The 26263-nt window shown below is 35.9% G+C and overlaps 2 protein-coding genes and 1 long non-coding RNA gene across 3 annotated transcripts in view; 2 read left to right on the top strand and 1 right to left on the bottom strand.

The window, feature by feature from the left end:
• The window catches only part of nbas (NBAS subunit of NRZ tethering complex), a 378312-nt gene extending 365685 nt beyond the window's left edge, over positions 1 to 12627 (top strand). The window contains exon 54 of the transcript XR_015517670.1: positions 12526 to 12627. The gene's annotated coding sequence lies outside the window, so the exon portion shown is untranslated. The remainder of the gene's footprint in view (positions 1 to 12525) is intronic.
• The window catches only part of LOC141379322 (uncharacterized), a 70337-nt gene that overhangs the window by 38736 nt on the left and 5338 nt on the right, over positions 1 to 26263 (bottom strand). The gene's annotated exons all lie outside the window — the stretch shown is intronic.
• si:dkey-6f10.3 overlaps positions 24304 to 26263 on the top strand; it is a 131765-nt gene continuing 129805 nt past the window's right edge. The window contains exon 1 of the mRNA XM_087298397.1: positions 24304 to 24399. The gene's annotated coding sequence lies outside the window, so the exon portion shown is untranslated. The remainder of the gene's footprint in view (positions 24400 to 26263) is intronic.

The following is a 26263-nucleotide window of genomic DNA, read 5'->3' as shown; positions in this document are numbered from 1 at the left end:
CCAACTGGTATTAAAGCATTTCAAAACAATTGTGTCAGTCTGGATTCGAAACCATTATTCCCTCATGGTAGTCACAAACTCTAACCGCTCGACTAAATCATTTGATGATTCAAGACTACAAAGTGGAGTTTGATACCTCAATTTGCTCAACATTTCTTTGCTGAAGCTGCTTCAGTGCAATACAAATAAAATGACCCCTAGGTGTCACCGTAGAGTGGGGTTTCGAAACGTTTCGAAGCTTCGACACATTTGCTTTGATAGTTTCAGTGTTTCACGAAGCCTCGCTTTGCCCACCACTACAAACAGACACGGTCCTGCTCCTGAGTCCTGTCAAACCTCCACTAGTTTTCCCTCCATTTCGTGGGTCCAAATAAACCGAAAAAGAGCGCTTTTAACTTCTCCCCCAGCCTCCCGCTGGCCTGCAGCAGGTATACACACATGCACACGCAAGTGAAAGCTGCTCTCTCATTGGCTGTAGGCGATCGCTGATGTTATTTTCAGTCAAAACTCAATTCACACGGCATGATTTGAATCGCCGACAGCTCCAGATATTTAGCATGCCAAATATCTCACAGGCATCGGCGACTCATCGGCGATTCTCTCAGATCGCGTCTTTGATCGTTCATACTGTGTGATTGTCACTCACGTGCACGAGCAGCGATTTGCCTGTGATTTCAGGCATTTGTCGGCGATTTCTCAAAACCTGTCGGCGAGCCAAAATCGGGGCTAAAATCACACAGTCTGAACTAGGCATAAGTCAAATGTTTATAAATGGTTCTCTAATATTGATCTGCACTTTATACATGTATGTATAACTCACAAGCTAGTTTTTATCTCCTTTAAAATTGCATCTGCGTATTTAGATGATACAAGTCTTATAATTGTGTATGTGGCGAGTTTAAAGCAATGGCCACAACTAAGATGCCTTCCCATTTCATCCAATGAATTTTTTTAAAAATCTAATGTTTACAAATGGTTCTTTAATATTGATCTGCACTTTATATGTGGATGGACAACACACAAGCTAGTTTCTGCCTTCTTTAAAATTGCATCTGCATATTTAGATGATGCAATGTTTATAATTGTGGATGTGATGAATTTAAAGCGATGGCTGCTGGAGTCTGGGTTCCTGTCTGTAAGCAAAGTTTTGAAGTGAAGCATGCGAGAGGAGGGTAATTAAAGCAGCTGTGAGAGGGAAAGGCAGAGACATGAAAGAGTGGGATGGGGATCTCTGAATGTGTAAGTGAGTGACCCTGGGGTGAGCTTATTTAGTTCTGCCATACCACTGGCTAACGTCACCGCCAGGGATTGGTGGGTAGATGAATGTAACCTCAGATGGTAATAGGCGGTAGACTGGAGAGAACGAGACTCGCAGCATCACAACTAAGCGCATTTACATCTCGCATTTATATTATTAATTTATCCCAATGCTTTTATCCAAGGAACAATACAAGCGCCGGCGATTAATCAAAAGTTTAATCGAAAGCGAAAGTGTAATCACGTCTTCTGTCATCGTCTGATGTGGCTGTGCTAATGAAAATGCTACAGCGTATTATCAAGTGTAGTGAAAAAAGTAATTGGCTGCAAGTTTCCATCGCTTGCTGAGATCTGCTTGTCTGGTGGTGAAGCCAGATTCAAAGACGACTAAATATCCCTCCCTTCCCCCAGACATGATGCCCAGACACTTTAAGTAGTCTACTAAAACCCACTCTTATAGTATACATACATTTTGTATATTTTATTGTAATATAGTGTGCACAGTTAAAAAATCATGTTTGTTTGTTTGTTTATTCATGTCATTCAAGTTGCATTACTGGATGCTGATTGCTTTTAATTTTAATGAAAGTTTAACAAAGTTATATTTTAAGTAGTTTGAAATTATGTATTGGCTCATGTCAGGGGTGTAGAATTGGCATGTATGGAGGGGACGTGTCCCCACCAATATCCACCAATTACTGAAATTTTCCTAGCAATAATTAAATCGACTTAAAAATAAAGTAATGCTCTGTCAACTCTTAACCTACACGTGCACAAAGTCAAGTTCACTACTCGTATAATACTATTAACCAAGGCAGTGGGATTACTTAAAATTCAGTTTAAATTTTGGCCTCCATGATTATCAATATCAATAATCGGAATAAAACAGTTAAATTGAATCACACACCCATCTGAATTTCTCTACCTTCATACCTTCTTAAAGCCTGACTGCAGTAAAATCATGTAAATTGACTTTTGAAGCATGGGAAGGGACTGTTACTTGTGTTATTAGGTGTTTATTTTATATTATTAAGTACTTTAATCGTGTTTTGAAAAGCACGAAACAGAATTTATGCTGTTCAATGCTTGCGCTCCAAGGATGTATGCCCCCACCGATGTCGAGATCAAATCTACGCCCTTGGCTCATATAAATTATGGTGCAAAAACCAGATGACCTGACAGTACTTTGTCTTTTGTTGGGCAGATATATTTCTTATGCAAAATAAAATCTGAAAAAAAAAATGTGAACAAAAGACATTTTGTAAATGTCAACGTTGTAAGAGTATTGTAAGAGTACTCCCAATATGACCTATTTTTGTCTTTGTCTTATCATCCTAAATCTTATATTTACCTTATGAAATAATTGTCTAATTCTCATACTTTTTGTGTGATTAAATAAACATTTGATGAAACATCATGACAGAAAAAAACATCTGACTTGCTCAAGGTGATGCCACTTCCACTCCAGAAGACATTGAGGCATGTCATTTATTTTGCTTTAATTTATTTGTATAAAATATGAAGGATACATTAATATTAGATTAATTAGTTGTCAACTCTGTTACTCTGATTTTTAAATTCCGCTTTCTTTCACATTTGCAGCTGACATAAGAACAGCAGAAACCATTGCTACTTCATAAACGTCCTTTTAGAGTACTTGAATGATTCTCTTGCGTAATATCTAAAGTGATGACAAAACAGGTGATTTTGCTGACATTGTAAGATTATAAGGATGAACAGCATGAAATGCCATCAGTCTACAGGTATTTCTCTGTTGCAATCAGGAGACCACTATACTTAACCCCAAAAAAGCCAGAGCAGAGCAATCACTAGCAGATTACTGTTGTGTTTGCAATAAGGAAAACACATGCGGGCATTTCTTTTTTCTCTTTTTTTTCTGAGCTTGTCTGCATTAACGAAAGCAGGAAACTCAATAGAAACAAACAGATGGCCAACCAAAAAGTAACTCAGGGCTATACAAAGAGTGGCTAACACAAAATACATATATTCCTGATATAAGTCCCATCGTACACTCAATACACTACAATTACTATGGTAAAAATACAGCACTATACACTAGCGCTTTTACAATGTAGATTGTGTAGAGGATTGTAGTAAATTGAAACAATGGCAATTTAGTTTTCAGTGTTTAAACTCAGTTCAGTGTAGCTCAGTTCAGTGTTGTTTAATATTCACTACTAATCAGGGGTCACCACAGCGGTTACCAGCATACTGTAGGTTTTACGCAGGGGATGCCCTTCCTATTACTATTAAAATCATTAGAGTAATATTTAAAGCAGCAACAAAACAAAACAAACTGTTTATTGAGTTTTGAGATTGGTAGCAAGATTTCATTTACATCCGTAATCCTATCCAATACCTACACCCAACTACTAATTGTTTACCTAGTAGTCAGTAAATAAGCCTATGTTCACCGTAAGAAATGGTTAGTGACCAATAAGCTGTAAAAACATTTTACCTACATTTTGGGTCTCTCCACACCACCACTACTGTGCAGCATCCACTTGGATGATGCAATGGCAGCCACTCGACAAAGGCGCCAATATGTTAACCACACAGCAGTTAGGGGACCAATAGAACCAGTTCAGTGGATGAGGATGATTGGAGGGCGATGATCGGTCAATGGAGGGAATTTGGTCAGGAGACCGTGGTTACAAGAACGTGCACTTTAAGAGAAGTGCTTGGATTTATTATTGATCACAGACCTCAGTTTAACGTCTCATCAGATAGATGCCGCTCATTGACAATGTCCCCTTCACTATAGTAGGCCATTGTGACTCACAGAGGTCACAACTTGTTTTCTCAAGTTGTCTCCCATCCAGGTAACCAGGCTCAGTTTTATTCAGTAACCGGTCTTGCTAATAATTTTGTCCTTAAAATTGAGTTTAAGAAATTAATAACTGCTTTTATTCTAGTCGAAATAAAACAAATAAGACTTTCTCCAGAAAAAAAAAAAAATATTATGACATGTTGTAAAAATGTCCTTGCTCTGTTAAACATCATACCAAAGAGAAGGATCTACTTAGAATTTACATGTTTAATAATGATTTGAACAGCTGTAGTTAGAAATTTCGCTGTTTTCCTCCTCTAAGGGCTTATTATGAAGTCTTTGTTGCCATCTTGTGGATGGACATTAACTGCCTTTGCTCTGCTCAATGACAAGCTAATGGCCACTGACGCGCTGTCTCTCAGGAATTATCAATATTTAAAATTGCCACTATTCTTATAAATAAACTGCATAGATGCAAATTTAGCAACTACATTCTCGACTAAAAAAGCCTTAAAAAGTACATTATGTTGTCCAACAGCTGCAATATTTGTGAAACTGTAGAGTGTTCTCTGCTTGTCACTGTAAATGGGCGGAGTAATACACAAGGGTGGTGGGTGAAGAGGCTATCAGCCAATCAGATTTAACCACCAGGCAGAACCGTTGTATACAGTGGAATATTGTAATACTGTAGATGGATGCAGTGTGAAGCAGATGTTTCCAAAGGACATACAGTAAAACTAATTAAAGAGATTCTAGTAAAGTCAATTGCACTTTAAAAATGGTGAGAAAAGCGGTATGGAACCTATTTAACACTATTTAGAGCTGAAACTCTTCTTATGTATATGTGTGAATGTGATACTGCCATTAAAGCAGTTTAGATTGAACAAGAACAAAAAAGGGTTTTTTTCTGAGGCAAATCAAGCAATAGCTCAAGTAATTACTGTATTATTTGTGTTTGAGACAAACCGAGAAATAGTGTTTGTGTATTTTTGTTCAGTTTTCAGAGGTGGTAGAATATGCATTCAGTAATTGCTGCATTCGAGGTCTGTGGATTGGTGTGAGTCTTCAGTGTGTTTGTATTTATACACCAATTAACTGTTAAAATCATGAATCCTAGAACAGTCGGAGGCCGTTTTCTCAGTTTATTTTAACTGTCTTTCTCTCTCACACACACATGCATGGTAGAGGGCAGACTCAGATCTGAAGTGTGTGAACTCCTGTATATCACTATCCTGAGGCTCTGCACCTGTCCATTTAAATCAAAACACCACTTCAAAAACAGGCCAGGTGTTTTAGATGCACTGCACTGCCTACAGTCGGACCAATATATTTTAGATACTACAGCACACTTGCTTAATTATCTGAAGTTCTTCCCGACTGTCTTTACAAATTAGTTTTTTTAAGCCTCAGCTGCACATTGTTGCCTCAAGATAACAAAACTTTTTTTGCTACTTTAGAAAAACAGGATGCGAATAAAAGATCAGAAGAATTTTTCTTGTTGATAGAGATAAGTTATTTAATTTAATTTAAATTTTATTATTATTATTATTAATTAATTAAAATTTTACTCTTATAAAATTTATGTTTATGTGTTTTTGTACTGAATATCTACCTCTGTTTGTATTTATTTTACATTAATTAGCATTTGCAAAAAAAAAAAAATACTACATAAGGCAGTTCTGCTCATGTAGCAGTCAGTTTCCCCTATATGTGTGAATGCTAGAGACTATGGGTTGTTTCCCAGTGCTGGGTTATGACTGGAAGGGTATCCACTGTGTAAAACATATGATTGATAAGTTGACGGTTCATTCTGCTGTTGTGACCCCTGATAAATAAAGAGACCAAGCCAAAGGACAATGAATGAATGAACTGAAAATGAATGTGGTTTTTGTTTAGTTTATACCAGTGAAAACTTAAAGAAAATTTTACTAAAATCTCTTTAACTTGTGATGTGTGCAGAGACAAGACAAAGGCATACAGTACAGTTAATTATGATTTTTTTTGTATAATTTTTGTATTCATAAAGACTGAGCTCATGCAGATCTGTATTCACATGTATTATCCATTATGAAACTTCTACTTTTTTCATATTTGATTAACATTTAATTAAAATTGAAATAAAGTTAACCTAGGAGTCATTTCTGTTAGTATCTGTCATGTAGCAGTCAGCTTTTTAATCTTCTGACATGAGAAAGGCTAATTAATTTCTTTTTTCTTCTTCATATACTTTCTTTCTCCAGCTACAATAGGCTACAAAACGAAATTTCTCTTAATAAAAAAGAAAGCTGGACTGTTTTAATGTATTAACTTGTTTATTAATTTAATGAAAATTTTAGGATTCGACTTAAATGGGTTTGTAGTATTCATTATTAACTTCTAACTGTTAACATTTAATGCAAATATAATTGTATACATATTTGTTATCATTAACTAAATAACCATCTTTTTGTATTTAACATTTCATTCATTCATTCATTCAATCATTCATTCATTCAGTTTCCTTCGGCTTAGTCCCTTTATTCATCAGTGGTCGCCACAGCGGAATGAACTGCCAACTTATCCAGCATATGTTTTTATTCAATTCACCTTTAGCTCATGTGTTTGGACTGTGGGGGAAACCGGAGCACCTGGAGGAAACCCAGGCCAACACTGGGATACATTCTCCACACAGAAATGCCAACTGACCCATGCAGCCAAAACCCAGACTAGCAACCTTCTTGCTGTGAGGTGACAGTGCTAACCACTGAGCCACTGCGTCACCCCATATTTAACATTTCATTAAAGTTAACTTAGAAGCCAATTCTAGCATCTGTAATGTAGCATTTTTAATATTCTTTTTTCTTGCTTTTTTGTGATTTCCTACATATTTTGGGTAAAAAAAAAAATTCTACAATTTAGAGTTTTACGTTTTGTTTTTATTTTTAATTTTACAGCATTTCCACTGTGGTGGACCACAGGACCATTTTAGTTCCAAATGAGAGCCAAATTCTGTACAAAACTGTACAGGATATGGCTGTAAAGGGATATTAATCCAACAATAATGTAACAGAAACAAAACAAAAGCCATTTTTTCCTTTTGTATTGAAATTCCTGTAACAGTTTAGTCTGAAATAGAGCCCAACTACAAAAAATAAAAAAATTAATTTAAAAAGACAAAAAAAAAAAGGAAAGAAGAAGTGATTTTTATCCAAAACAAACTCAACATAAAAATGATTTTAAACTGATTGTCATTCTCTAATTGTCTCTAATTGTCTGATAGTCAGACTCTAAGTCAGTTCTACTTCAACTATCTTATAAAGAATCCTCTCTGCTTCAGTTCTGCCTTCTACAACATGCAGTCATTAATTACATTACGATGGTCCTGGTGTCCACTGACATTTAAAAAAGGATGATATTTTGTAACAAACAATTTAACAGCTTTTAAAGCTAATTGTATTGTTTCTGACACTTCAATAAACAAATATATATCTAATAATAATAGTAAAAAAAAAAAAAAGCATTTAAAAGGCAAAAATTTACATGGATCTCTCCTTCCCATAAAATATGCTTGTTTGTATGCCGGCCATTTTGGATGCAGTGTAAAAAGTGGTTTCTTGCATGCCAGCCAATTAAGTGACATATCACTAGAATGCCCAGGATGCACTCTGCACAGCACAATAGAACTTGACAGAGTAGCTCAAAAAAAATCCAAGAAAATTCATGAAAACACAAGGTCCACTAACGAGGACACAAGTCAATGGGCAAGGTCTCAAGAGGATATAACATGTTTGTAAATTATACTGTAAAAGTTTTTTTGAATTAATTGTATTGTTCTTAAAACTGCCACCAAAACAGCATTTCATATTATAGAGCCACACAAGATTTATTTGTTATACGTTAATAAATAATTAACATTTCATTTAGGTCACGCTTTATTTTGATGGTCTGTTTGTTGAAGTTATTGCATCTACATGCCAACTAATTCTCATTAGATTATAAGTAGACTGTTAGGTTAGGGTGGCTTGGGCTTATGGTTAGGGTTAATGTAAGTTGACATGTCAATTAAATGTCTGTTAAGCTGCAGTATCAGCAGATATTAAGCAGACAGTCTACTAACACTCAAACAGACCATCAAAATAAAGTGTTACCCGATTTTTTATTATACTTGTATGATCCATTATTGGTATTAAATAAAAGTAGCAGTTGTTTATACCCAGGAAACATTTTTTTTTTGTGTGTTTAATAGACATTTAATAGACATCTAAACCTAGACAGCTAGGCTAAAATAAGGTCTATCAGTGTAAAATCGATGTCTAAGAACAGCTCAAAACTAGACTAGTCGTCAAATAGACAGATTAGACAAATTTTATATGTGTAGTCATTCATTTCTGTCTATTCGATTACTAGTCTAGTTTTGGCCTATATTGGTAGACAGCGATTTTCACTGACAGCCCAAATTTAGCCTTGTTTTAGCCAAGACTACTATGTTTGTATATCTATTGGATGTCTATTATAAATCTTTTAAAAAAGAAAAAAAAGTTGCTGGGTATACATGCCAGAATATAAAAAATGTTACATTTTAATATCACTGTTGATTATACATTACATTTCTTCTTGTAATAGAGTAAAAGCAACGTGTGGCATTATTTTATTGTCTCAATAAATGGAAACAGTTATTTGTAACAATGCAAAGATGCTTTTAAAAATAAATTGTAACCTCCATTTCCTGTGAGAAAATATGCGTCCACAATTGCTCACAAAAAAGGGTTTAAACAGACTTGTACAGCACTGTACTGTAAATCTGACCCTACTATGTTGATTTCTTTTCTTATCACTGCAAGCTTTCAAATCCAAGTCAAACACCATATATAACACTCCTCGTGCGCTGAAAGCTTTCATAAACAAACGCAAATTAGAGCGTTCAATCACCATTCATGCATTTTTATTGTCATTCAGAAGTTATTTGGAGATTTGCGCTGACTCAGAGTGGCCTTACAAATTGAATTAATTAAATTCTTATCAGGCAGAGAGCAGCCACTTCTTCTCACTTGATGAGGTAAAAGCACTCGGCTTCTAACAGATACGCACCGGCGAACACTTTGTGTGTTTGTTTGCCCCAAAACGCTCCTCTTTTTGCATGTTTGCTTTCATTAATGTTACGCGAGACAATATTTACTTCAGAATTAGGCGAGCCTCGGTTGCAAGGGGTTTTGCTGGTATGGAAACTGACAGACTAATATAAAAGCTATTTCTAACTTCCGATCCAGATTTCGTGAAGAGTGCATGTGTTTTGGGTCAAATTGGATTTTTTAATCAATTGCAGCAGGAAAATATCTCTGAGCAGATAATTATCCATGTCTGAAATGTAAAGCAGCAAAAAAAAAAAAAAAAAAAAAAAGCCCCTAAATTGAGTTGAAATAGCCTCAAATGCTCTTCAAGTCCTGGAAACATGCAAATAGAGTATGCAGTATGGACATTATGTTAACCTCGAAAATATTATTAATCATTTAGAAATAATTATAGGTCATTTTGATACCTGGGTTTTTGCCATTCCATTAAATGATTGCAGTAGTGACTGGTAATGTTTATTAGTTTTTCCACAGAGTAGTGCATATTTACGTACAGTTGAAGTCAGAATTTTTAGCCCCCCTTTCATTTTTTTTTTCTTTTTTAAATATTTCCCAAATTATGTTTAACAGAGCAAGGAAATTTTCACAGTATGTCTGATAATGATAATGTCTGATAAAAAAATATTATTTGTTTTATTTTGGCAAGAATACAAGCAGTTATTAATTTTTTAAAACACTATTTTAAGGACAAAATTATTAGCCCCTTCAAGCAAATTTTTTTAGACAGTCTACATGAAAAACCATCATTATACAATAACTTGCCTAATTACCCTAACCTGCCTAGTTAACCTAATTAACCCAGTTAAGTCTTTAAATGTCACTTTAAGCTGTATAGAAGTGTCTTGAAAAATTATATATATATATATATATATATATATATATATATATATATATATATATATATATATATATATATATATATATATATATATATATTTAGTCAAATATTATTTACTGTCATCATGGCAAAGATAAAACAAATCAGTTATTAGAAATCAGTTATTAAAATGATTGTGTTAAGAAATGTATTGAAAAAATCTTCTCTCCGTTAAACAGAAATTGGGGGAAAAATAAACAGGGGGTCTAATAGTTCAGGGGGTCTAATAATTCTGACTTCAACTGTATATAGTTAAGTATTTGTCACATGATCTGAAATTAGCATTATTTATATTAATTATATAAATTCCATAATGTTTAGTCCAAGTCCACATTTTTTATTCTTCTTAAAAAAAGACCAGTTCCATTTGCATTTGTGTAAATTACTATTACTTGGGAGACATTACCCAAAAAAACATAACTTGTCATAAACATGACTGTCACGAGGCCATTATAATTGTGCCAGAAATTTTAACAGTGTCATAAATATTTTGCTTGACCTCAACAGTGGTACAAATTGAATTTGTTATTGAAATGTCATTAAATATTATTGTTATAGTTACAAAGATCGTGTTATACAATTATTTGACAAAGTACTTACAGCTTTAATGAAAAATTTTATTGACAAATTTTGTTTGTTCCACTGAAACTAGTGATCAAAAAAAATTCATGACAATTGCAGTGGGGGAAATAAGTATTTAACATGTGACCATTTTTGATTACTTGAAATTGTCACTGGGTGTTGTTAACAACCAAGTACATCCATACTGTGCTCAGCATAATTGAGTACACCTCATTTTGAAAATTTATATTTTCATCCATTTCTCTGTAAATATAGGCACTGTATTATGGTGCATTTAAACAAAACAGATTTATTGAATCAATATATTTATTAAAATAATAATTTTGTCACCAAACATATTTAGAAATTGAAAGATTTGCAACCTTAGTTTCTCCTCTATCTTGATTTTTCCTATTTTTTTAAATTTGTATTTCACATTCTTCTGTAACATAAATTTGGCTGTGCTAGTTTTTGGAACATTATTGTAAGTTATTTTGTTAGATAAGCTCCAGATTTGGCTTCAGTACTGACTAGTCTATTCTAATATATATGCACAAATAGAATATAGTATAGCTCCCTAGAAAAATATTAATTTAAAAGATAAATTTGTGAGGGGTGTACTTATATATGCTGAGCACTGTATATACAAAGAAAACAAAACTAATTAGTTTACAAATGAGGTTATGTGTAATAAAGTGAAATGATGCAAGAAAAAAGTATTGAACACATGAAGAAAGGGAGGTATAGAATGAAAGCCCAGACATCAACTGGAATCTCTGACTAGTTATTTAGCAACACTCTGCCCTTCGTAAATGTATATTAGTATTAGCTGCTTAAGTCCAACATCTACATTATTAGGATGATGAAAATGAGAAAACCAGGGTGGACATTTCAGCAAGACAATGATCCAAAACACAGCCAAGGAAACTCTCAAATGCTTTCAGAGAAAGAAAATCAAGCTGTAGAATGGCCCAGCTAATCACCTGACTTGAAACTAATTGAAGATATGAAATTAAAGATCAGATTTGATAGGCGAGACCCACAAAACCATCAAGAGTTTTACACTCTGTTGAAGTCTGAATCTTTTAGAAATATTATTGCGATATATTATTTCCCCAACTATGATGGCTTCATGACAATCATAGCAGATTTATTTCAAGCTTTGTTGTCTTTGTAATGTCACTTTGTAAGCTGTCATGACAAAGACAGGTTATGATGTTTTTGTTCATGTCAAGTTGTCAAAACAAAGGTATCTCAAACAATGTCGAATTTGCTTTTAAAATTACATAACTGAGTAAATGACACTTTATGATAGTTGTTGAAAGCATGCATAAAATCTCCTTGATAATCAGGACATGTTTCCTGTCAGGATAATAAAAGTGTCATAATAGTCTTATGAAAACACTATCTAGTAAAGTCTTACCAAACATTTTTATTTTTGTTTCATCTGATGCACAATAAACTGTAAAAGGACACTCAAGCGTGCGTGCAGAATCCAGCGATGTTTGTTTTCACACATCAAGTGTTTTTTCTCGTGATATAACCTTTATTAGAGGAATTTTGGCTTCAGATTTCTCTATAAAATTTGAGGAAGCGTTTTGAGGTTGCCAAAATAACTTCTTGAATTAATAGTTTGCTGGAGAATACACACTTGATATTTGTTTGCTTTGACTTGGTTTTTATTAAATGCTGCAAATCCCAAATTAGCATTGATTGTTAAATCATTTGTAAATCATCTTTAGTGTTCATCACAGCAGAAGGTATAAGTGTTTTTAAAATGATATTTTGATCATGACATAATAACTGTTAAGGCTCTCAATACCTTGACAAACTTAATGAATGGCAAATTACATATTCCTTGCATACAGAAATGCCTTAAATTAAAAATTTAATTGTATCGCACTCATGTTTTTGTATTGTGTCTGGAATAGGTTTCATACGTTTCCAGCCGACCATCAACCATTTTTTTCAGAGGATGACAAGCTGACAATACATTGCTCTCACTGTAATAAAAGTTTTATTTATGAAGAAAATTTACAAAGCACTGCAGTGTTTGGGTGTTCTGTGTTTGTCTGAGATAGTTAGTCTAATGAAATGTGTATATTCCATACAAAGTATGAAGCTGATGGTCAATTCTCGTCACTTGACTCGTGGTGTGCTTGCGGCATTCATTCAACTGGGTGCGTCTGGAAGTCAAGCTGCGCACCTCCATAGGAAATTACAAACTTGCTCAAACTTTAGAAAAGATGCAATATGCGAACAGCCAGCCTGATCTCACAAGAAAACGTAAGTATTTTACGTTTTGTCAGTTTAGTAGGAAAATGTACGATTTTAAAAAGGAGGTGTGACACCCAACCACACCCCTAACCTCAACCGTCATTGAGTGATGAGCAAATCGTACTAAATTGTACGAATTAGATCGTACAAATTCATACGAATTAGCTACTAAATCAAACATTTGCGAATTGCTGTGAGATTGGAACAGCCACTAAAAGGTCATTTTTGTAATATCAAGCAGTTGATATATCTTCTTGCATAGACATGGTGGATTCACCTGATTTGTTGACAAATGGGTTGCAGATCTATTCCCTGGCAATTCGCATGTCCTTCACTGGGCCTTTTCCCCTTAGCAAAGAAACTTCCCAAAGATATCTGTTTCATAATGATTTTGCTGCTTGTAGTTTAAATGTGGGTGCTCAAGTGACCAAAATGTAAGCGAGAGACTACGGTCATTTTTCAAAATAAATAATTTTTCTAAAATAAAAGATTTTTCAAAATAAAACGATTGTTCAGACTCAGAAAAAAAAAATGGAAATAATTAATGATTTCTTGTGCAGCCTGGTCCACGGAGCGGTACCTGTTCACAGCCTGGTGGTCAAGGACCCGTGACTTAAGCCATCTAAATGGTGACTGGTTTACTAAAGGAGGTCAAGCCTTCTCATTCATGGCCCCTAAACTCTGGAATAGCCTGTCTGATAATGTCTGAGGCCCAGACACAGTTCTCAGTTCAAAACTAGATTATTGACCTATCTTTTTAGTAAAGCGTACAAGGCATTACATAACGGTATGATGCATGAGTGTGCTCCGATGCAGGAGAGGGGGCTTGACAATACCACCTATAGGACACACTCTACTGTCTCAACGCATCAGGAAATGTTAGAAATACTTGAATGCTTTATATGTTTGTTTCTATGTTTGTTTATATAACTACTATTTTCATTTGTAGCACTTCATTTTTGCATTGATATTTAATATCTGTAATTAACTGAATTAAACTTGTTTTATGTTTAAACATAACGTATACATAATTTACAATACTAAAAGTTATAATGTCATGGCATGTGCAGTACTGTAGTCACATGGCGTTCTGATGGACTACAATCAAAATTACCAGAGGGTTAAATATGTGTACATGCAGGACATTTGTTCCAGTAAAAATCACATCAAAAAATCAAAGTCACCTGGATAGCAGTAAATGTCCATATACAGTAAATAACTGTAAATTGACTTTCCCAGAAATCAATGCATGACACTAGCTTTTGTGTCTTTTCTTTTCTGTTTTTTTTTTTCATTTGTGATGTACATTGGAGATTTATATTAATTACCTTGAAAATTATTGTTCATAGTTGTAGTGTCATGTGTTTTACTATGGTGGTGTTTAGTAGTCATGTCAATGGCACTGAGCACCATCTGCAGTATATATTAGTATATTAGTTTCTGTGCTTGTGGAAAATCTGATTGTGATGATCAGTTATATTTGTGTGTTTTATCACCGTCTACAAAGGTAAAATCTGTAGACATTAGTACTTCAAAGTATTGATATATTAATATTGTATGAATTATTACAGAATTTGGGTAGTTTACTGTATATTTCAAAATTTCTTTTATTGTATTTTAAGTGGTTGAATTCTGGCAATCGCAGCTGCTGTTTTTTCTGTAAATTTTCATTTATTTTCTTTTTGGCTTAGTTCCTTTATTAATCTGGGGTCGCCACAGCAGAATTAACCGTCAATTTATCCAGCATATGTTTTACACAGCTTATGCCCTTCCAGCCACAACCCATCACTGGAAACCCATACACACTCATTCACACACATAAATACACTATGGACAATTTATCCTACACAATTCACCTCTACCGCATGTCTTTGGATTATGGGGGAAACCGGAGCACCCGGAGAAAACCCACACGAACGCAGGGAGAACATGCAAACTCCACACAGAAACGCCCAGCCCAGGCTCGAACCAGCGACCTTCTCGCTGTGAGGCAACAGCACTACCTACTGCGCCACTGCGTCACCTGTAAATTGTATGGATTCTTTATTATTATTTTTTTACAGTGACAGTTAAAAATTAGGTGGCACAGTGGTTAGCATTTTTGCTTCACAGCAAGAAGGTTGCTGATTTGAGTCCTGGCTGGAACAGTTAGCATTTCTGTATAGAGTTTATATATTCTTCCCGTGTTCACGTGTGTTTCCTCCAGGTGCTCCAGTTTCCCATACAGTCCAAATATATGCGCTATAGGTTAATTGGGTAAACAAAGTTGGCCTTAGTGTATGAGTATATGTGAATGAATGTGTATGGGTGTTTTCCAGTACTGGGTTGCAGCTGGAAAGGCATCCAGTGTGTTAAACATATGCCGGAAAAGTTGGCAGTTTGTTTTGCTGTGGCAACCTCTGAAATAGAGACTAAGCTGGAGGAAAATGAATGAATGAAATACAAATTAAAGCTGTAGTGTTTGCTGGATACTTTTATTTTCATTAGTATCTGTACTTTCACTCATTTTTGTTTGCTTCACATGCTGTTCATTTGCAAATGAATCACTAATCTGAATACAATGAGTTGATTAAACAATTAGGCTAATCCTTGAAGCACTTTCTCACCCATGAATACAATGTGTGCTGTTTGTAAACAGTCCATACTACAGCTATTATGTACATGAAAGTTTCATCATCTTGAATGGAAAGTGTTACAGCTTACAGAAATATATATTTGATTACATTTAGTCGAACGGATGGAGGAAGATCCGACTGTCTAATTTGTTATGTTCAGATTTTCAATAAGTACAAGCACTTTTCATAACATACATAAAGTATTTTCACTCATTCTTCTCCATGTTTAGGGTCTTTTTGAGCACCGCAGACCCTCTCGGAGGTGACCTGAGATGAGTTGTTGATTAGTTCTCCTTACAAAAACAATAATAACAATACTTCAGCATTTATTCCAACATATTGATGTGTTATGTCGATGTAGATTTTCTGGGCATATATAAGTGTTCTTGTGCTTGTCTAGTGTAAAACTTGAACGTGCTCTGCGTTTCAATTCTGTCATTTGTGACAGCCGAGGAAACATACTGAGAAATGAGAATGGCTGCTAATCAAATACAAGAGGGAAAATAATGAAATATGAATAACTGATTATGCTGCAGTCATTGCAGACGCTTTATTTTCTCGTAAGCTTTTGTTTTTCTATGCATTTCTTGGCACAGTAAAATAAGACCTATTTTCTGTCATAAATTATGGTTTGTTTACTGCTAAATATTTTGTCATTTGTGACCCTGGACCTTAAATCCAAGCGATAAATATAGGAATAAGCAAAAATAATGAGTTCAAATTATTGATTTGTTATTTTATGCCAAAAAACATTTTGTTTAACATTATACATTCATTTATTCTTATTTTCTTTTTTGCTTAGTCCCTTTATTAATCTGGGGTCGCCACAGCGGAACGAACCGCCAACTTGTTCAACATATGTTCTACGCAGCGACAGATGGAGATTTGGCTGTGGGGAATAAAGGGTTAAATTTCATTTTCTCAACAACACCACAGTGTAGCCAATTGTGTGCTGCGTTTGTTCCTGTCATTTTTCAGATTTTTGATACAACAACCTTTGCTGCAACACAGGATTTCTCGGCCATTTGCTATTAGAGGAAGAAGCAGCAGAGATTATGTACTGTATGGGACTTTGTCAGACATTGTCAGGGACTTTGTCAGTAACTGTTACAGTTCATACGGACTAGTTTCTTCTTCCTCCAGATCATAACATGTAAGTGAAATTAAAATTGATTCCTCGTTTTGTTTTCAAAATATGTATTTGATTCTGTGTTATAACTTGTAAACGCTCCATGTGGCTTGTAATCACTTATCTATTATAGATCAGAGCTTGTACTGTATCTCTCAGGGTAAATCTTTATGGGGCTGTTTACATATTGCGTCCAAAACCCCATTCAAAACGCAATGCATGCTTATTTCTTTACTGATTTAAATGTGTTTCTGAACTCGTGACCCTCTGCTGTTTTTCCTTTCTATGGCCACCATCACCTGTTCCTACACACGTGTGGCGCTGTCAAATTTCAAAATAGCTTAACTTTTGCCACTGTTTGCATTAATACTGAATGCGTGTCATTGTTATTACTTGGGGTTAGGGTTAAGAGTAGAGTCATATACTGGTGTTTAACTGCATTGTTTCAATGCATTCCCGCATTAGGCTCTCACATACTCTTAGCTACTTCATAACTGTGGTGGCCATTTCTCTCCATCTTGTGCTGACGCAACCTAGAGTGAAAGGTGGCAGTAACGCAACAAAATGTTTGTTGTTGACCACCGTAAAACAGCTTGAAGAAGAAATCGTCAGTCTCACATATGGATTTACTTCTATTGGCTAGACACCAGCCTCACAGCTCCATGAATTTTGGTGCCATCACTTACTCATCCGCAATTGGTAAATGTAGCTTGTGTAAACGCTACTGCGCTGCTTGACTAAAAACAATAGCTTCGCTACTGAAAAGCTATTTGATTTTAAAAAGTAGCAACACCACGCCATGCTACTGAGAAATGTATTTAAGCTGGTAGCATCACTACTTGCAGCAACGCTACTGCCCAACACTGAGACTGAATAAATCACGAAACCCCACTGATTTGCTGCTCAGTCTTCGCTACCATCTGCCTGATGGCATAAGCATGAGAAAACTATGGCCAGGGTTGGTTGGATACCTTAAAATGCCCTAGACACTATTGTACTATTGTACTGTTTTTTATTTGTTTGCAAGTACTTGAGTACAGTTTTTGGTTATTCTGACAGCAAGTAAACATTGATTCTCCTTAAGAGGCATTGTTCGGGCCATGAGCTGACCTTCTGTTAAAGACCTTTTGAGGTTTGTTAGAAATAATGCCTGGAAGCGTCTAATCAAAGCACGCATTAGAACACATAATGACAGCAAGTCACCAGAGACCTGTGACATTTCTGTCTAATTGCACTTTAAGTAATTGTTGAGCAGTGATATGTGAAACACCACCATTATATTATCAAAAAGTCTGAGGAAGGCCTGACATTTCTCTAGCTATATTGCTATGCCGTTACACCTTTTAGCGTACATAGACCCGATGCCTCGTTCAGAAGCGTGTCACTAATTAGATGTGGCAATTAAGTTTAGCTAATGCAATTGCGTGTTTACTTTTAATTAGTGACTTCAGTCGGGTAATTGTTGAAAAAGAAGCATCCAGCCGTCCTTGTACGCACACATACGCCAAGACCTTGGACTCTCGAACTACTGCTAGAGATCTGCCACACTGAAAGCACTTACCGAGCTAATGAAGTGAAATTAGCCCAGGGGTTAAACTGGATTGTGGTGACTCTGACTCCACCCGTGGCGTGTAGTAGCTGCTTCAGTAAGCTGCACATACAAGATGGCACAAGAGTCCCTCGAACAAATGCTGTGCGAGACCTAATCTGGGGAGCTTAACATTCAGTCCCGTCCTGGCAAGAAACTGCTCAGATGTCCAAACCAGTGGGAAGAGACAAGCCGCGGTTTTAATCCTTGCCAATGGATTGGCCTCAAGGGAGAGAGAGAAAGACGAAGATTTGAGGCTTGGATTGTTTCCCTTTTCAAGAGCCCAATTGAATCCTTGCTTCAAGTGGATAATTGAACCCTTGCCCGGTATCAGTATATAGCCTAGTTCTCACACTTCACACTTGGCTTCTCTCCAGGTGTATGTGTGTGTGTGTTTATGTGTGTACGGTTATAAATAGTATTAACCTGCATAATGGGATTTAACATGGAGAACTTGACACTTTGAAATCACCTGTGACTTTATAGCCAACAACAACACTCAAATCTGATGACCTAGAGAGGTAATTGGTTAAATTATAAATCTTGCTGATGGTTTGTGTGTTGAATTGAAATCGGCAGTACTGTGTGTGTTCCCTGGAATGACGATGGAGATTTCAGCTTAATTCTTCTTACTTTAGTCAGCCCCGAAACTGAAGGGCTATACAAAGGGCTAGACTGTTTTCACCCCAGTAAAGTTCTGCTGTGCCCTAGTAACATTTTACCGGTAGATCATTAAGCAAGGAGTAAGATGGCAAGCAGACTTTTTCTTTGGATTATGGCCAGTAAGGACAGTCTGAAACATCAATATTAATGGGTTGCATACCACAAACCGAAGAGTTTTGCATTATATGCAAGGCTGTATAATAAAGAGATATTCATGAAGTTCATGCTTTTATGGCAATTCGTCACTCACACTCTGAAGAAAATATACCTATAGTATCTGGATGCAGCCTTTATGATGATTCAATGCGATGCAATGTCAGACACAGTGCACTCAAATAGAGCTAGTTACATCACTGTAAGGGGTAGGGTTAGGGGTGGGGTTAGGTAAGCGCATTAAAAAGCTTTGGATGCAGCTCAGATTGCACTGCACCAGGTCTGCATCCAGACCCCTCTCAAAAATACATCCATTGTGGCTACTAAGTGGTAGGTTAATAAAAAGAAAGTGGCTGTCACTTTATTTTTATGGTTCCTTTAAAAATATTTTTGCTGTTGATTACAAGATACGTTGCAACAATATACCAACCAATTCTCTTTAGAAATTTAGTAGACAATAGGAAGGTGTTATGGTTAGTGTAACCTTACATGTACTTTCAATGTTTTATGTAGTCAGTTAAATGTCTCTTGGTGGAAAAGAATCTGTTGGTGCAACAGATATTAAACAGAAAGTCTGCTAAAGCTTTAATGATAATTAGCTAGCATGTTGTTGCAATTTGAGTTGTTTTCATTAAATAACTGTAATGTAATGTACTAAAAGATTGACTATAAAAAGTTATAATATATTACAAAATGACCTGACCAGTGTTTTTTCAGTTAACAGCCTTTTTTTTTTTTTTTTTTTTTTTTTTTTTTTACGGTGGATCATTTGGCAGTTTTAGTTTGTTTTCTAATAAGGACGAGTGTCTTTGACATGTCAAGATTAGAGTTTAGAATTTGTGCAAACAAATAACATTAGGGCTACTGAAATTAGTTGGTAAGAGAATCAAACCGCAAACAGACTAGATCTTTGTAATGTTTCCGAAGAAACTGGCATGTTCTAAATTCTACAATTTTTGTTACTGCTGTATAACACTTCATTTTAGCTTTCATGAATACTTATTTGACATTTTATGTTTTATTGTTATTTTTAGACATTCTATATTTTGGCTGTTTAAATTAAAACTTACAGGAACAGGAAAAAAAAAACGGTATAAATATTAAGACAAATTTATACCAAAATGGACTAATTTTAACTTTCTAGGAGGAAAAAAATGCTCGTCACTGGGACAGTTACCCTTCAAAGAACATCTTGTACATTTAAATGGTTCACACTAGTAGGCTACATTTATATACATTAAGATACTACCTAAATGAGGTAGCCTAAAGAAGGTAAAATATATGTTCTTTTAAGGGTACCGTCTCAGGGACACACTGTTGTACCCCTGAAGTTGCACATTTTGTTTATAATCATAAAAACCATATTATGCAGATATGATTAAACCAAGACTTGAGACTTCATTTGCATTATAACTGTAGTTTCCTCTCTGCTGGTCAATACAATATAATGCCTCCATTAGAGAATGAGTGTTACATAATACATTAGTAAATGAGAAATTTCCAACATGCTGCAAATTTTATTAAAATAAATAAATAAATAATATATATATAGAATTAGGGCATGTTATTGAATTTTTATGTAAGGACATAATAAAAATATCAGGCTCTTGGCAGGTCTTATTTTGTTTAGTTTTTTAAGTGCCTCAGATTAACAACATATTTGTATTGAGACACATTTATTGAGCCATGCTGCTCCTGCTCCTGTTCACATTGGTGTTATTTTTATTTTAAAAAATCTTCCCAGACACCCCATAGAAAATAAAAGTCCTCTTTTTTTTCTTGAAGGGAATAGTGTCCCAGTACTGATGAAAGGCTAGAAGTGGTCCAGCTGAAGCAGATCACTGCCGTGGAGAATCACATCCCTCATTAAACACGTGTAAGACATGAGCGCTCATCCCTCTTCTCTCCATCAGGCCATTGGTGACAAAATTAGTTCAGATATTTTTGTAGGAACTATCCTGTCCTTGTTCCTTTGCAACTGATGAATACTCCTACTTTCACTTATATCTCCTCTACCTCAGAGAGGACAAAGGTTAGAGTAATAAAAGTTTTAAATTAATTCATTAGTCTTGTGAGGTATATTCACTTCCTCCTCCTGCTGTGCTGAGATGGCTCTTGTATTTGTCAGGGTAATGCATTTGTTTTTGTTTTTTTCCACTATAGTATCTAATAAATTCACATTCTGGCTTTTAAGGCAAGACATTCAATTTGCATACAATTCTAGCACAAAAATCTGAACACTGGCAGAAGCCAGCTTAAAAACTTGTTTATTTATTTTTTGGAAGGGATTTTGGAAATCTTTTTATCACTTTATTTTGTAGAAATGTAGCAAATTATGTATGAGCATATCCCACTGTAAAAACCTTCAGAAAGCAGATATGAATAAAACAGTGAAGTAAACTGTATGCCAGTGCTGCTAAAGTGGAGATTTATGGCTCAGAGCAGGAAAAAAAAACTAATTTTGAGGAAAAAAATTACATTTAAAAGGTGTGGTCCTGACTGTATTTTTTAGGTTTTGTTGTGTTTATAAGATGCAAAGAAATGTGTGCTCATGCTTTGTAGAAAATAACATTCTTTTTTCATCTATCTTACTTTGATTATATATAGCTACTCAGCTAACATGAAAATGAAATATTTCCTCTGAAAGGCCCACCTTCAAGAGACTCTGATTGGTCAGCTAACATAATGTTGTGATTCGCGGATCTGCTCCATGTCACTAGGAAAGCATCACACCTCTAATAACATGTGCTGTGCCTCTGCTTTGTAAATACTGTCAGTCAGTGTAGCCGAATCAGTTTGAACCTGAATTAGACGGAAAATGAAAAGGACACAGCTGAACCTTATGCCTGCCTGCTCTCTAAAATAAAATCTGACAAGTGCCTTTCACATATATTTGGATTTTAAGCATGTGTAGGCAATATGAAGCGTTCATATAGGGCTGGGCGATATTGCAAAACAGTTATCACAATATCATGTTTCATATCATTCAATAACTATTAAGTGTTTTTTAACAATACATTTAGTATAATATTAGGTTTTTTTTATTTGACCACTTTCTTTTAATTTACCAACATTACGAAAAAGTTCAGATGAGGAGCTATTGGCTGGGATGCATTAAAAAAGAAACCAAAAAGCCACTCTGACAACATTATTTTTTATTTACAATCTCCTCACTGCTGCTATACGGCGCTTATTTTTGTGTGTTATTCTGACCTAAAGTGACAAGCGTGAGCACGTTTCTGTTTTTTTTTTTTCTGAGGAAATTAGTCTGCTGTTATTACTGAAATCTGTATATTCAATACAAAGTATAAAGCAGATTGGTTAGTTCTAGCTCTTGGGGCATTCAGAAAAGTTCAGATGTTTTTTAAATAGGTGTACCTAGAAAATACCTACCATGTGCACGTCGCACTTGTGCCTCTATTAGAAATGACACACTGACACCCTAAGCTTATTGGCATTGCTTCCAAAATGTGCGCTCATCAGCCACATTTTAATAAATCTATAACGATTCATACCAAAACTACATACCAATTTTTTTTTATTATCGACATTGACAATGGTGTTCGGTCAATAAATACCGATATCAATTTTCTCGGTCAGCCCTTTGTTTATATATATTGTCCGAGTTAGTAATTTGAGATGTAGAAGGCAGGGAAAGTGGCCGCATAGAAAGACACTGCAGCGAAGGTGAAGATTGTGGTTGTTTATATCGATTTGACGGATAAATGTGAATTTGTAGCTAAAATTGTTAGCGGTGCCAAACAGCATTTACATCCTTCTTTACATCCTTGCTAAAACAAACCTTTAATGCTAGAAACTGCGCATGTAATAGATCAATTTTAACAATTAAAAATACTTTCAGGTTGTGACTCACAATCCACAACTTCATCTATTATGATGGGAGCTGCTCCTTTTTTGAGAAGTTTTTAGCCGAATCCAGCACTGAACTGAGAGAGATTTTGAAAGCTCTCCTTTGTCAGATGCTGGCTATATCTTTTTATAATTTTCTGGAACATAATTAAAATACAATTTTAAGCATTTCTCTCTTTGTGTCGTGTCCTTTGGAGGCCCAAATACAGAAACAGAACAAGCTCTGTGGAAATAGCAACATTTTAGCTTTCTCTTCTATAACATGACAGTGCCTCTGGCCATGCCCCTTTGCTGCGCAGGGTGTATGCACATGGTGAATGCGCATAAGCATTTGTGATCTCACTAACCCACATGTTTTTTGAAGTCCCCATACTTCATTCGCAGTAGGCTTTGCTAAACTAACTTTGTAAAAAGCCAATGTCTCCCTTTGCATTGAACTTTGGGCGTATTACAGTCAGAGATAATGTTTGTTCACACAGCTGCATTACACATCAACCAAAGTTTAAATTATGATATATCGTAGTAGACCACCCATTTAAAACTATGTATTTGTAATAAAATCTGCAGAAAAATAGATAAATAACAAAAAAGAAAAACTTAAAAGTGTAGTTTGTAAGTTTGATTTGCATTACACTAAAAAAAACCCAGAAAGAAAGCCTAAAATCTCAAAACTGGCAGGTGCATGAAAAAAAAAAAAAATGTTTTTGCCTGCTGTGTCTCGCATTAATGTTTACAAATATGTTCTCTCCCCTCAAATCTCCCTCTCTCGATGTGTTATGGAGCACTCTTTGCATCATTTCCCTGGCCAAATTGACTCGCCGGGGCGAAATACTGCAGAATGTTGTTTGATGCCGGCAGCAGTCAAAGTTGCGCCGAATGATGGGATTATTGCACTCGTGGATATTCCTGATTGCTGTGGAAAAAAAAGTGAAGGTTGGCAGTTCTGTATGCAAATTTACTCTAGCAGGGGAGAGGTTGATGATTCAGCGCCAGACGGTCGTAGCCATAGCGACCCAGACACTCGCTACATCTTGCCCATCGGAAGCAGCAACACACAATGAGGGACCCTCAGTGGCAGGTTGCTAATGGAAACAGTGACATGGTCAGAGCAGTGGGCAGTACACATGGCACCTTCACACACACACACAGCAGCTGCATACACACGCAAACACAATTACACACTGATTAGTCCTGGACGGCTTATTTACCCAAACATGCAATTACTCAAGGTCGGGGCAGATGAGGGGTCTGTCCTTTCCTTCTCTCTCACTTCCTGGCACCTTTTTTTTTTCTTTCTTTTTGTTTGACTTTATTATACTCCTGCCTCTAATCCACTATAGTAATAAGACATTTGCTTTTTGCCGCATAATTCAATGAGACTGACATGATTTACAATGTTTTCATATTTCCACAGATGGTTTTCTCCTGGTGTATCTTAATTCTCCGTAATCCATTTCGGCTCCAAATGTATCACTGCAGTCTGTGAGGATGGCAATGAGTCACGTGTGATGTAAGCCCATAAACTAGACTTTCTTATCTCTCATTCTGTCCACACATGCATATACATGCAAAAGTCATTATCTTCTTTATTAAGGTAAAGTTTGGAGACATTCATTTGATTTGATGTTTGAATGAAGTCTCACCAAGGCTACAATATAACAAAAACTGTAATATTGTCATATATTAATTCAATAGTGAAATTTATATATAAACTAATTTCAAGAGGATCATGTGATTGCTTGCTGCTTGTCCCACATTATCTAATTTATCATTCACCAATCAGATGATTCCTAAGCCACTATAAATACCCTAAGTTCCATCACAGCCATCTTCATTTTAAAGAATCCCCCCATTCCACCCCTACTCCTCCTCCTTTCCCAGATGGGTGGCATGGTGGCCCAGTGGTTAGCTCTGTTGCCTCACAGCAAGATCATTACTGGTTCAAGTCCTTACCAAGCCAGCTGATGTTTCTGTATGGAGTTTACACATTCTCCTCATGCTCACATGGGTTTCCCCTGGGTTCCCCGGTTTCCTACCATCCAAAACATGTAACTGAAGTATATCGGCCCCATATACATGCTCCCAGTAAGTAGTTATTTCTTAAGAGCAATCACTATCTGTTCATTAGCTACAGCAGGGGAGTTCTCGAGTTCTAACTGAGCTCAAACTCTCCTCTCGCCTTGCAAACGGGAGGGAGCTCCAATCTCGAGGATCTTATGAGCTCAGGGCTCTCTCCTGAGCCAGCATGCCAAACAAGTGAACTCTTGAAAAAGACCTGCTTTCTACATGAATATATTTTTAAAATGTCATAACCTTTTCAGTGTTAAGGGATAGAAAATATGACTGGCTCATTAAAAACACCTATGGAAAACTTTTCTAATAATTAAAAAAGATGCATGTGCGTTTACAGTATGAACTGTATCCACACAGGATTTAAATGGACACAATTTTTGGTTACACTTTATATTGTAGCCTTAATTACTATGTAATTTTTGCATTTACAATAAATGTTTGGTGCGATGCACTTAGTTTGAGCCTTGGCTGGGTCAGTTTGTTTATCTGTGTGGAGTTTGCATGTTCTACTCGTGTTGGCGTGGGTTTCCTCCGGGTGCTCCGGTTTCCCCCACAGTCCAAAGACATGCCCTTTAGGTAAATTGGGTAAGCTAAAATTGTTTGTAGTGTATGTATTTAGATGAGAGTGTATGGGTGTTTCCCATGATGGATTGCAGCTGAAAGGGCATCCGCTGTGTAAAGCATGTGCTGGATAAATTGGTGGTTTATGCTGCTGTGGCGACCCCAGATTAATAAAGGGATTAAGCTGGAAAGAAAATGAATGAATGGATGAACAATGTACTTATTATGTACAGGTACATACATGATTTTTCATTGTACTTATATTTTAAAAATGATCTGCATGTAATCACATCTGTAATTAATTACTTTAGTACATTGAAAATGAAAGTGTTGACCTATTTCTTACAACTTTACCCACCCATAAACATACCCACACCACTAAACACCTGTCTGTAACCTTGCCAGTATCCCACCTCAGTATCACTGTAAGTGTTGTGCAATGCAGTATGAACACAATAAGTACACGCTCATTCACATGCACTCGTACACTTCAGACAATTTAGTTTAATCAATTCACCTATACTGCATGTCTATGGGCTAACCGGAACACATGGAGTAAACCCACTCGAACATGGGGGAACATGCAAACTCCACACAGAAATGCCAACTGGTCTAGCCGTGACTCAAACCAGCGACCGTCTTGCTGTGAGGCGACAGTGCTAACCCACTAAGCCACTGTTCCACCTGTACTTATGTTTTGATGTTAAACACCTAGTAGTTAAGGTCACTTAACAAAACAG

Source organism: Danio rerio, chromosome 20, assembly GCF_052040795.2.
Source record: "Danio rerio strain M-AB ecotype USA chromosome 20, GRCz13ab, whole genome shotgun sequence".
Taxonomy (NCBI): domain Eukaryota; kingdom Metazoa; phylum Chordata; class Actinopteri; order Cypriniformes; family Danionidae; genus Danio; species Danio rerio.
The sequence above is the reverse complement of the archived record's forward strand: the minus strand, read 5'-3'. Positions and strand labels throughout refer to the sequence as shown.